Raw genomic sequence first — 13,549 nt, 5'->3', positions numbered from 1 at the left:
CTGCACTGTGTCTGGTCTCACCCAGAGTTCTCTGTGGTTGCTTAACTTTGCGTTTGGTTCGATTGTCTTACCTTGCCCCTGAATGTGGCCGTGGCCGGGGATTAGAGGCCAGGGGAGATAGCTTCCCAGGGGCGGCCTGCAGCCCCTCTCCGGCTGGCTGCCGTGGTGCTGGCTGATCGTGGGCCTGGGGTTCACATCTCGTCTGCGCAAGCGAGCTCCCGGGCGCTCCTGGGCGGCGTTTGTGTTTGGAGCTGGAAGGAAGGCAGAGGGGGAGGGGCGCGGCGGGGGGGCGGGGCCGGAGCATCTGCGGGGACTCGGGGACTCTTGGTGTGCCCGGCCCTGACCTATCCCCACCGAACGGCAGAACTTTCTAGCACCAGCCCAGTACCACCCCCAGCCATTTACCGCCTAGACTCCCCTCAGATGGGTTATTTTTATGGAGATGTCTTGATGCCCGCGGAAAGAGGCCGATGGCCCATTAACCAACCGAAAACTGCGCGAAAACCTCGGTTTGCCCCTGCCAGCAGTAAATCCTAAACACAGAATTGAGAGTTCATAGCTGTCTTGAGCTTTAACTACTGTGATGCATAAATGTGTCATCATGTCAGCCAGCCAGCTCCGAATACCCGCCACCCGCCACCGGGAGGTCGTTAGGGCTTGGTACAAGATGTTTCTAACATGGCCAAGGTTCTGGGTTCCGTTTGTTTGTTTGTTTTGTTTCTTCGAGAAAAAAAAAAAAAATGAAAAGGAAAATTATGCAGAATCTGGAGCGTTCAGATTGGACAACCTGCTTGAATTCAGATCAACCCCTTCATTGTTAGCGTTTTGCACATGATTGTAATTTTTACGTCAAAAGAAGCCAAAACTTGCAATACTATTTTTAGCAGACAAAAAAAAAAAAAAAAAGAACTTAAGTATAAAATGTATAAATATTTTTGACTTGAACATGTGGACGGCACTGGGTGCAAACAGACCATTCATGCTTTGGACGGAATGTTTGGGAAAAAGAGCCTTTTGATAAAGGAGACTGTCGCCGCCATACGGTCTGGTGGGGGTCGTTAGGTAGTGCTGTAACTCACGACTGTTAATAAACGAATGAGATCACTGTCCCTGTGCCGTGGAGGAGGTCTGTTTCCTGAGCCCCGAGCTCCGTTCCAGCCCCGCAGGTGCGTCCTCTCTCCTTTCTGCTGCTACTCAGCAGAGTCAAGATCGTTGCTTTCTCGCCGTGGCTGACGCTGCACCGGTAACTCGACCCTACAGACGCGTCCGCCGGCCACCGGGAAACCCAGGGCTTCTGTCGCGCTCAGAGCCGATTCGTGAGGTGGAAATCCGTTACAAACAAACAGAAGGATGTGATCGTTCATTGTATAGCGCTTTGTAAAATTCACATTTACGGAATAATAAAGTCAGTTCAAACCCAGCTGCCCGCACCTTGCTTGGTCAGTGCGACTGGGGAGACGCTGGGGAGCCAGGGAGAAGGCCGGCTGTTGGGCAGGTGACCCAGTGACTCGGGTCGCCCTCAGGACCCAGGATCCCCAGGTGGGGGAAGGGCCATCCCCAGGCTCCGTGCCCACGGGCCCCCCACCCCGGGCGGGAGGGGGGGGGGGTTACGTGCTTGTGGGAGGGCTCCGGGCTGAGCTGGGAGGGGCTCCTTTCCTTTTTGTTGTCTGCCAGCTGGGAAAGCCACCCCACCTGCCTCACCTGCCTGCCACCCGCCAGGTGTGCGGCTATAGCCAGCTGTGCCCCGGCCACCTCCTCCTGGGCCGGGCCTGCCCCCAGGTGGACAGAGGGGGGATTGCAAATGGACAGCAGGTCCCCTGGCCGGACTGGGAGCCCCCGGTGTCCGGGGGGACACTCCCATCTCCCAGCCGTCTCTGGAACTGTCCCCCTCAGGCCAGCTCTGGACTGGGGTTCTCAGATTCAGGCCTGGCAGCTCTCTGCCCCCTTCGTTTCTCTGCTGAGAGCTCGCCCTGAAACCAGAGCGCTGGGCAAGGGAGGCCGTGCCTCAGGGTGTCCCTGAGACCTGGACTGGGCCCTCGCACGTGCTTCCCGCACCCGGGCACCTGTGTGGCAGGCCCCCGTCTTCTCATCGGCACCCCCGGTTCTTGCCCGGGCTGAGCCACGGGTGTATTTGCTGACTTGTTTATCGAGCTTCCCGGGGGGGGGGGGGGGGGGGGGCCTGTAGGTCTGCTTCATGGTGGTGTCCCCAGAATGGGGTCCCCTGGAGCCACGGCCAGCACGGAACAGGCACAGAGTCTAAAATGGGCGCACGTGGTTTTCAAATGGGTGCTCTACCCCAGGGACCCCTGCATCAGCGGGTACGCTGGCTTGGGTCAGCACATCACGCCGTCTCCCCCGGAATGCCCAAGGAGCCTGGCCCAGGCAGGGCTGGGGACCTGGGTGTGCCTGTGCCCACCCCACTGCCAAGCCCAGCTCCGGCCACCGGGACAGTGTGTCACTTCAGATCTTGTTTTCAGAGCTGTTCCCTGCCACCCCCATTCCAGCTGACCAGCTCTGGCCCCTTCCCGCCGCGGCCTCACAGCTGCTGGACGTGGTGGAGATACCCCTCCTCTGGGCCATGGGACACACACCTGGGAGGCCCCAAAGCCCCCTCACAGGCCTCCAGATGCCCCATCCGGGTGGTCTGGGGCCGACTGAGGCCCGTGTGCAGTGGGAGTACAAGGAGGGTCCCGACTTGGAACCCGGTTCGGAGGTGGGGACCCTGTGGCACGGGGACCCACCTGGCCCAGCGTGTCCCAGTGTTTCAGGAGGAGGGGGAGCCCGGCAGCTGCCAGCCTGTGCTCTGTCCCCTCCAGCCCCTGTCCTTCAGCGGCCTCCCTGCCCTTGCAGCCTCCATAGAAACTGGCTGAGGCATCAGAACCTCAGCCCCTCCTCTCAACCCTTTGTCCTGATCTGGGAGGGGGTGCAGCGTCAGCAGGCCCGAGGCTGTGCCCTGGAGCCCTTTGTCCTCCGCACAAAGGGTCCGAGCCCCGGGGAACGGGTGGTCCCGAGCCTGTGGAGGAAGGGCCCCGGGGTCCCGGCTGTGCACAGGCCAGGGTGAGGGCCCAGCCAGGGTGGGGGGGGGGGGGGGGCGGTGAGCAGGGAGGAGGGACGGCCCCGGGCAGGAGCCACACTGGTCACCTTTGTGCCAGCTCCCACTCGTTGATAAGCCTGGGTGGCGCATTCGTCACAACCCGCTCTGGATGGGCACCACCCCTCCCCGGAGGGGGCACGGAGGCCCTGTGCCGTCACCCCGCGCCATGCTGGCAGTGACCCAGCCCATCTGCTGCTGCTGAGGAGGCCTGGGGCGGCTCGGTCACAGCTCTGCGTTACGTCCGCTCGGTCAGGTGGCCCCAGAAGGGCCAGGTGGGAGGGTCCACTCAGCAGTGGACACAGACGCTTGTCCAAGGACCACGGAGGGATCTTCCTCGGGAAGGAAGGAGAACGGTGGGCAGGCCGGCCGCGGTTAGGGCCCTGGGCTGGGAGGGAGGGAACGGCCGGGGAGGAGGGACAGGGTGTTCAGATGCACCCAGCTCTCCGGTATGTCGGCCACCAAGGCACCCACGTGTCTGGGCACTCGGGGGACGGGCAGGGGGTGAATTGGGTGACAATGTCAACAGAGCTCCTGCTGTGAGAGTAGGGGTCATGGAGGCCGGGCTGCCTGGGCGCCCGAGGGCGGGGCGCGAGGCCATCCCCCGTGGGCGCTGACTCTTGGGCCCCCCTGGGGTGACCAGTGCAGAGAGCTGGGAGGGGCCCCGGGAGCCTGCTAAGGAGGGGGTGGGACACATCAGGTGGCCTCAGTAGGAATGCCACAGAAGAGCAGGGGCTGGACGGGATCTCTGGCCCAGATCTGCCCTTCCCTTGTGGCCCACCTCCGGGGTCCCCGTCGTCTGAGGGAGGCTGTTCTGAGTGGGCGCGGGGTGTGGCAGGTTTGTGACTGGGAGCCTACGGAGAGAGGGGGCGGGGCAGGGCAGGGCGGGCACAGGGACCAACGAGGCAGTGTGGCCCAGGCAGTGGCGGCCCCGGGGGTCTCGTCTGGGCCCCCCACCCCGCACACACACCGGGGAGGCAGGTCTCGCTGAGCAGAAGCTGGTCCCAGCCCCCTGGGACCCGTAACTGCCTAACTGCTCCGGACAGACAGGGAGCTGGGAGGTGGATGCCCTTGCCGCAGGGGGAGGGGCGCGGAGGCCCTGATTTCCAGGAAAGGCAGCCTGTTTCTCTAGGGCTGGCCATCAGGGGCCGGGGAGAGCAAGGCCTTGCCCAGCGCCAGCCAGGCTGGCACAGAGCCCACGTGCACGGCCTGGGGCTGCCCGGCTCCTGCCTCAGGTCCCTTTTCGCGTGAGGGACGGGCTGGTGCGGGGGTGTGGCTGTTTCCCGGCAAGGAGCCAGCCACGCTTGTCCCTCTGGCCTCCCCACGGTGGAGCAGGTTCTGGAAAAGGGCTTCCCCAGCAGCGCTGGCACCTTGTTCGGGAGGCCGCTCTGCCTGGTCACGGAGGTTCCAGGGCGCCCCACGCTGGCACCCCAGACAAGCCACCCCTCGGGCCATACAGCTCTGTGGCCTTTGCCCTGCTCAGACCCTGGCCGGCCCTGGTCCTGGAGGGGGCAGAGGACAGAAGTTCACCCTCCAGGAAGAAGTCCTGGCCCCCAGCTGGGGGGCTGCACCGGGGCGGGAGGGGAGGAAGGTCACCCCTGGCGGCCGGCCGGGTGTTCACATCCAGCCCCCCCAGGAACAGTCGGTGAGGCAGGGGGTGGGGAACTTGGCCTCCACAGACCCCGATGGTCTGGGTCTCCATCCTGAGCTGTTTCCAGAGCACTCCCACCCTCCCACTAGGCGCTGGAGGCCCGAAACAGCTTGGGGCTGGGAGGGCATTTCCTGCCCTGAGGGAATTAGCGCCTCGTGGACCCCGAAACGCCTCCCTGCCGACCGGGCCCTGCTTGCTCAGCTGTGCGATCCTTCATCCATCAGCCGGCTGCCCCCCCCCCCCCCCCCGGGCCCCTGGTCCTCCATCCCCCCAGGGACCCTGACCTGCACGAGAGCCGATGATTTTAAGCCGGGCTCAGAGCCCGAACTGTGATATGGACGCACGTGTTCCCGCCTCCGGACCTCGGCTTCGGCTTCTGGGCTGCAGGGTCTCTGGGGCCCTCGCTCTGGGAGACCCTGAGTCCTCCCCACCTGCCTGAAAGCCAGAGCCGCTGGGCTCAGGTCTCTGGTGGGGAACTGCTTTGGCTACTTTTGTCACTACAAACGACACCCACAAAAATCACAGCACATGCAGATGGCCAGGATCCCTGTGGGGATCTGAGGGGGCTGGGGTGGGGGAGGAACGCACCTGCTACCCCTGCGGGAGACCACACGGTACCTCAGGCCTCCCGGGGGTGGGGGTGGGGTTGAGCTTGACCCTGCTGACCTCTGCAGGCCTGGTGTTCATGCAGGACTTCACTGAAGCCCCAACACAACCCTGTGAGGCGATCTCATTGTAGCCCCGTTTTTCAGACAGGGAAACTGAGGCTCAGAGGTGTTGAAGGGGTCTCCCGCCACAGCCACTCCCGGTCTCCTCACCCCCACCACGAGGGTGCCCTCAGCCCTTCCTCTGAGGAGGGAAGGAATGGGGCACCTGGCCTGGCCTGCCGGGTGACCCAGGGCTCTTTGAGGAAGACAAGGGTTGAGGGGCCCAGAGCGGAAGTCACCTGCCTGGGTGGCCCCTGGGGTTGGGAGAGCAGGGGAGGGGCGGGCAGCCTGGCTCAGCGTCACCCCGAGGGGCTCCAACCTCCGAGGGGTGACAAGGAGCCTCGGAGACTCTTTCAGACAAAGAGGCTCCAGTCAGACCGGTGGGCACGTTCCCCAGTCAGGGTCCCCAGAGAAAAGGCAGGTGTGGTCCTAAGGTGCCAGCCTCGTGCCATAAGGTGGGAGCAACCCAAGTGTCAGTCGGAGGTGAGCGGGTCGAGCGGACCCCTCAGGGTCTGCGTGGACACAGAGGCAACCTCACGCTTTCCGGCCTGACCGCAGCCCCACCACCCAAAGAAACAGGGAGGGGAACTCACGGCCCTGCACACGGCTGGCCAAGTCGGCCGTCCTCGAACGCCATTTCAGAAGCCAGACGGAGATTCCTGCTAAGGGTTTGCTGGATACCGGCCGGGCCCGGGCCAGCTCTGTCTCAGCTGTGACCCACACAGGTGCCCACCCCTTTTCTGGCTGCAGCTCCTGGCTTCAGAGTTCTTGAAGCTTCAGCCGAGGGCCAGCAGGGAGTAATTGGGGTCTGGGGTGACGCTTTGAGGGGGACACTGTGACCGGCCACAGGAACTCTGAGAGCTCCCTCTTGGGGGGGGCTCTGCATTCAGCCCCAGGGCCCCCATCACTTCCAGGAGCCCCCGCCCACAAGGCTCCCCGGTCTCTCGTGGGGAGGCCATCACCCGTGACCACTCTCCCCACGGTCTGTAGCCTGCAGAGCCCGGGGCCAGCACAGGGGCGTGGCCGCGGCACACAGCCCCGCCCCCACGGAAGCCCACAGAGCCCCTGCCCACCTTGTCCCACGCCAGGTCCTGAGAGCTGATGGGCTGTGGAGAGGAGCGGGTGCTCCCAGCTTTTTGCTTCCTGTGGTCACCCACACCACACAGATGGGGAACTGAGGTTATATGGTGGGGGGTGGAGCTTGGGGCAGGGAGGGGTGGCCTCTGGCCCAGGACAGACTCTGACACTTGGGAAGCGGCTCCGGGCTTGGACTGGCTGCTTCTCTACCGTGGCAAATACAGTGGGTTGAGAAGACAGGCCCAGCTCTTTGTCTGGGGACATTGGGCAGGGCAGCGGGGCGGGGAGGCGGGGATGGAGGGCAGAGGAGGAGGGGGGGCCTGGACTCCCCGCCTGGGGGCCCTGCAGGGGCTGAAAAGAGTCCCTCTGGGCTCAGAGACTGGCTGCATGGGCTCTCGAGGTCTGTGTCTCCACACAGGCCCTGGGCAGCCGCTGGGCCTCAGGACCCGACGCGCCCCTTCGAGAGCCCCCCCAGGCCAGGGCTCCACACCGACCGGGGACGGCCTGGGCTGGAGGGCCGGTGCCCTGTGCTCCTGGGCTCCTGGACCTGTGCCCTGGGGCCTCCAGGGACTCTCGGCCACCCCAGTCCCAGGGGACATGCCAGGAGGAGGGGTGCACCGCCCAGCGCCGGGCCCGGGAACGTCTCCAGGACAGAGCGGCAGAGCCCCTCCCGAAGGGGAAGCTGGACTTTGGTTGGAAGGGACCCATCAGGCCACCCCGGCAGATCAGGGGAGACCGGCAAGGCTGGGGGGGATATTAGGACCTGAAGCCAAGATGCTCGGGTGAGCCCAGCCTCGATCAGATGGGCTTTGCTGGAGACCCAGCCCTGGTGGGAATACAGAAGTGATTAGGCCTAAAAGCTCGGGCCATTTAGCTTTTATTCGATTGGCAGAGAGGCCCTCTGTGCCCTCTGCTTTTTGCCGTTTGATTATATGTCTGTGCTCAAAATACGGTTCCTGGAATGTAGGCAGCAGGCAGGACTCATTGGAATGGAAATCAATTTGATTAGCGAGCAGTCGATTACCGTGAGGACTGAGGCTGTGATCCAGGCGGAAGCCAGCTCCACAAACATGGAACTTTCTGAACGCGCCTGTGTGGAGGGGCTCACTCCGGAGGGGCCGAGGCTGAGGTAGGCCAGGCCCGCCCGGGTGCTCGCGGGGCGGGAGGTATGGCGGAGCTCTCCCTCCTCAGCCTCGGCATGTGCTTGACTCCCCTGGGCCTCGGCTTTCCCCTCCATGAAATGGGATCAGGCCGCTGCTGCCGGGAGGAGTTTGGGGCCTCAGAGGGGCCGTGCATGATGGAGAGTGAACGTTCTCCGGAGGGGCCGTGCATGATGGAGAGTGAGTGCTGGCCGGGTGGGTTCTGCTCAGGCAGGAATCCGGTTCCCCAGCCGCACATACTCGGACCCCTGGAGGATGCCAGTGGGTGATTCTGTACCGAGAATCCAGGGAAAGCTGGTCCAGCAGCCAGAGCCAATTTCCTGAGAGACAGGGGAGGCCGAGAGGAGCCTGGGCCTGGCCACTCTGAACCTCAGTCTCGTCCTCTGTAAGTGGAACCTCTGTTCTGACCGTGTCCATCAGGCCTGCAACACACTGCAGGAACACGGTCACTGCGGCCCCCCCTCTGGTCCTCCTCTGCTGAAAGCAGGAGTGTGAAGGGTCTGACCCTCAGCCTTCACACCTGCACGGAGTCGGGTGCCTCTCTGCACGGCCTTCTCCTGGGGATCCCTCCAGCAGAGGCTGGGCCCGGGGCCACTGTGGCAGGGCCCAGGCACGTGCAGGCCCAGATCGGAGAGGCAGGCCTGTCTCTGGCCTTCTCCCCGTTCCTGCATCAGAGGCACACTGTGTCCCTGCTTCCCACACACAGCAGAGGGCAGCCCCAGGGCTCCCTGGGTAGGCCTGGCACAGTGTGGGCCCCTGGCAGGACACGGCCAGGCCTTCAGCAGACGCCCAGCACCTCTGCGCTGGTCACGACAAGGCACCCTGGGCGAAGGCAGCTCCCGGGCACATGATGGGGGTGGACAGAATGGGACCCGGGCAGCCCCTTTCATCCCCTCAGCCGGGCATCTTTGTGCAGTGAGCAGCCTGCACCCATGTGCACGGCGGCCCTGCTCTCGGGAGCCACATGGGCTGTGACAGGGTCCCGGCCCCATCCTCTGGCTGGGGGACTCTGGAATCACTTAATCTGTGCGAGATTTTGTGAATTAGAGAAAAAGTTTCTACCTCACCCAGGTGGCATGGAAATTGGAAATCGGAAATCCCCTCTCTATTTAGTACATATAGAGCACCGACTGGATGCACCAAACGAAGTGGCTGGTGCGCAGCAGGGGCTCAGGAACCGTGGCTGCCACGGCCGGACCCACGTGCCGAGGGCCACCCTGGCCGCTCTTCCTCACGCGCCACAGAAAGCAGTGATGGTCTCCATCCGACGGGCGGATCCGCCGCTGCCGAGGACGCTTGCCCACACGTCTGTGCCCCCGGCGGGGCCGCGGTTCTCAAAACGCCCAACGCGGACCTTCCACGGGACCCAGCTGTGCCACCCCCCCCCCCCCCCCCGCCCCGGCCACGCGCCCCAAGCAACTGAAGACCGATGTTAGGACCAAAACCCGTCCTCGCATGTTCCCGGAGCGCTATTCACCGTGGCCAGAGGGAGGGACCATCAGATGAGTGAACGGGGGGGGGGGGGGGGGGGGGGGGCCCCGGGCGGCGGGATGTTACTCCACCAGGAAAAAGGGAGGAGATGCCGATTCCCGCGGCGACGCGGAGGAACCTTGAAAACGCGGCCCTGCGTGAGGGAGGCCGGGCACACGAGGACACGCGGCGTGGGATGCCACGTGAAACGTCCAGGACAGGCAGCTCCACAGACAGAAAGCAGGTCGTTGGCGCCAGGGGCCGGCTGCTGACTGTGGGCACACGGCGTCCTTTTGGGGGGAACGTTCTGAAACTGGAGGGTGGTGAAGGCTGTAGCATCAGAAATGTGCTTAATGCCATCGAACTGTGCAGTTTAGAACGCTTAACTGTAAATCTTGTCTCTGCTGTATTTGGCCACAGTTTTTAAAATGTATTATTTTTTTAATTTTCGAAACGTATTTTTGAGACAGAGAGAGAGAGAGAGAGCGAGCAGGGGAGACACAGCATCCGCAGCAGGCTCCGGGCTCCGAGCCGTCAGCACAGAGCCCGACGCGGGGCTCGAACTCAACGAACCGCGAGATTCTGACCTGAGCCGAAGTCGGACGCCCAACCTGACTGAGCCACCCGGGCGCCCCGCCACAATTTTTTTAAAGTTTGTTTATCTCGAGAGAGAGAAAGAGCGAGCGGAGGGGGAGCAGAGAGAGGGAGACAGAGACTCCCACGTGGGCCCTGGGCTGTCAACGCAGAGCTCAACACGAGGCTCGAACCGTCGAACAGTGAGATCGTGACCTGAGCTGAAATCAAGAGCCGGACGCTTAAGCGATGGAGCCACCCCGGTGCACCCCTATTTTGCCACAGTTTCAAAAATAACTCCTCACGGCCAGTGGGTGGTGGGGCTGAGTCAGGCCGGGCGTTACCCTCCACCCGACACCATCCCAAATAGGGGCTTGGTGCTGGGGGGTCCCGCCAACCCCCCGGGGGCTCGGAGCGCTGAGCAGACAGGTGCAGGAGGGAGGTGTTCCGGCAGAGGTGGGGGGGGGGGGTTCTGCACCAGGTGAGCCCTTGTCTGCGATATGAGGTCTGGGGTAGAAAATCCGCACCTGCCAGAGGTGACTGACTTTGCTCAAGTGGACAGCATGGAGGCAAAAGCCCGGCCCACGCGGGGGCAGGTGACAGGGGCGAGGGGACGCTGTTAGCCACACGGTGGAGCAGGAGGGAGGCCCGGTGCAGCACAGAGCCAGCCCCGGGCGCTCTGGCCCCAGACCGAGCTACGCGACCCCTTCCAGACCAGGGGTGACCTGGGTCAGGAGGGGCTTCCAAGGGCAGCTGCTTCCAAAAACCTGGGGAAGGGAGGGCTGGGGACAAGGCTGGAGAGGTGCAGGGCAAGGCAGCCATCCAGCAGGCCAAGGGGAAGGGACCAAAGAGCCAGTACACTCCCTGTCCCGATGCCCCCCAGGCGTCACCAGAAGCCTCTCCGTCCCCCCCCCAAGGTCCGCCAACCCCTCCAGGCTCCCATCCCCCAGGCCTGTCAACTATCTTGTCCCCTTTACAGAGAGGCCCTGTGAGTGGCCCCCGGCCACCCAGCACGTGGAGGAGAAGCCAGCCGATTCTCTGAGTCCAGTGTCCAGGATCGGGGGCCATGAGGGTCACCCGTTGGGGCAGTGGCCCCACAGGCACCCACTTTGCGTTTGCGGAGACCCTGGCCCGTGTCCAGGGAGGGTCTGTGGGCACTCTGGGCAGCCGTCAGGGGCCAGGAGAGGCTTCCTGCTGGAGGTGCCCCGGGGTGAGCGCTGAGCGACATCAGGGCAGAGCCCTGCCGGGGAGAGAGGGGAGCTCCTGCGGCCTCGAATGCCAGGCCCAGGACTCCCCTGTCTGCAGGCAGACTCCCGGGCTGGCTCTGGGGCCGCGCTCCCAGGAGAGAAGCTGGGCCAGGAGAGAAGGTCCGGCCCCGGAGAGAAGCCGGGCCAGCCCGGCGGGAGGAGGTCCGGCCCAGGAGCCTCAGCTGCGCGAGTGAGGCCGGCACCTGTCTCCGTGCTGCTTGGAGTCACGTGCTCCCTGCATTTGTATTTACTGGAGCAGATGGTGGGTGCAGTAACACTTTAAATTAAGGATTCCAGAAGCACATTAAATTTAGATTTAATAAGACAGTTATTGTATGGAAATTAAAGACCCATCGATGATGAGTCTTTGATTATTGAGGGTGCAATCATTTACCACGTTCATCGTGCGGACTGCGCCTGAGTGCACGCGGGGAGCGAGGCTGGCTTCTGCAGCCCGGCCGGCCCTGGACACCCGCCCTGCCCGGACCCTTGGTCTGCAGAGCCCTGTCCCTCCAGGGCCCAGCAGTGTTCAGTGGCCGAGCCCACCCGGCCAGGTGCCGTCCTCAGGCTGGCCTGGAGGGTGTCCCAGAATCCTCCAGAAGCTGCTCTTTGTTTTGCAGGAAAGGAAACTGAGGCTGTGAGAGAGATTGGATGTGGCCTGGCACGGACGGCTGGGGAGGAGGGTGGGGAGCCCAGGGAGCCGCAGGGGCAGGGAGGGGAGCCCCTGAGCATCGCTGAGCGGGGGCGGTGGCGTGGGGGGCACTTCCCGGCCTTGGCCCGTCCCTCCCAGCACTGGCCTCCCCAGGCTCTCCCCTCCTCCCACCCGGTGGGGGATTCCGGGAGCAGGACCCCCCCCCCCCGCCCCCCGCCACTCAGTCCCCAGGGGGCCCCCACTTCCCCTCGAGCCAGGGGCTGGAAGCTGCTGAGTGCACGATGATCTCTTGTGGCTGCAATAAATCTGGTCACTTTGTCCTCCCCGAGACAGGAGGCGAGGTTCCTCGTCTCCAGACTGGAGGAAACCGGCTTCCGAACCTCGAGCAGATTAACACCTCCTCCTGCCGTTCCTGTAACTGTCAGCCACACGATTGGTAATCAGTCGCTTTGGCCCTAAAAAATGGGCGTTTATCACCTGCTTCAGGGGGAGCTGGTGGCCTGTGCAGGTGGCCTGGCCGGGTGGGGTCTGAGCACAGCCTTCGGTCAGTCCCGCGGATGCCCCGTGAGGCTGGGCCGGGGGGCCGGGGACACTGGGTCTGCCTCGGGTCCTGCGGCGCCCAGGCCTCCGGGGGCGAAGGTCGGCCACGCACTTCCTCCGTGAAGGGGGCCGATTGGCCCAACGCTTGCCCCCGGCCCCTCTTGGTCACCTCCGAGAAAGGGCCTCGCAGCGAAGGAGTAGGAAGGTCAGGAGGGAGGTGGTAGTCTACCAGGCAGGACGTCTCAGGGCAGGGGCGAGGCTTGGGCCCAGGGTCCACCCTGCAGCCGGGCGGGTGCACCCAAGTGTGGGTCATCCCTGGCTAAGGTGGCCAGATTTAGCAAGTAAGAATACAGAACACCTAGTTAAGTCTGAATTTCACGCACAAATACTTTTTTAGTATGAGTATGTCCCATGCAATTTTCAGACATGCTTATATTTTTAAAAATCATTACTTATTTGAAATTTAAAATTTACGGGGCATCCCGTACTTTACCTGGCAACCCTCCCTGCCCCACGCTGGCTCTGTGTTGCTCTGGCCCCTCCCTCCATGTGCCATTGGCCTTCTTCCATCTCTGCCACAGGACCTTTGCCCACGCCACTCCCTCTGCCAGAGCCACCCTTCCCTTTTGCCCTGGATGCCTCACTCGGCCCACAGCCCAGGCTCAGTATCCCTTGCGGGGTTGGGAGGCGATGGACAGTGGCCTCATCCCAGGTAGCAGCAGACTGTCACTTGTTAATGGCTCTCTGCACGGCTTTACCCGGACTTGTATTTTGGATTGAGATCAAGACCTTGTCTGCCCCCGTCCGGCCCTGGGTTGGGCGCAGCACTGCTCTGGGGGCGCCCTGCCGACCACAACACAGGACTGGCCTTTTGAGCCTCCGTTTCCTCGTTTGTAAAGGGGGGTGGTGCCCACGTGAGAACCCTGGTTTCTGGTGATGGCGGCACCCTGACTGCTTTCCTTAGGTGGGGGGGGGGGACCCAGAGAGTCCAAGGGGGGATGGCAGGAGGGGCCCGGGAGAGCCCAGCAGGAACGGGGGACCTGCCCCCACCCCAGGGAGACCGGGGCACCCAGGCCCCCCCTCCTTGGGAGCCAGGAAGGCGGCATTGTGCCTGGGCTTCTGGAGAGGGTGGTGCCGGGTCAGAAACCCAGAGGCCAGAGAGCCTGTCCCAAATTCCTTCCCAGATGAGGTTGGTCAGCTCACCCCACACGGCAGCCCGCCCGGGAGGACAGAGAAGGGACCCCCATCGGAGGGGCCGAGGCTCCTCCCCCAGATCCCACCACGCTGCAGCCCGGAGGGCGGCCACACTGGCCGTGCACAGAGGCGGGAAGCGGGGACCCTCAGGGGTCTGGATGCCAGGCTGGCACCGGGCCAGGCTGCC

The sequence above is a fragment of the Neofelis nebulosa genome, chromosome 12 (assembly GCF_028018385.1).
Source record: "Neofelis nebulosa isolate mNeoNeb1 chromosome 12, mNeoNeb1.pri, whole genome shotgun sequence".
NCBI classification, from domain to species: domain Eukaryota; kingdom Metazoa; phylum Chordata; class Mammalia; order Carnivora; family Felidae; genus Neofelis; species Neofelis nebulosa.
Note: the sequence above shows the minus strand (reverse complement) of the source record.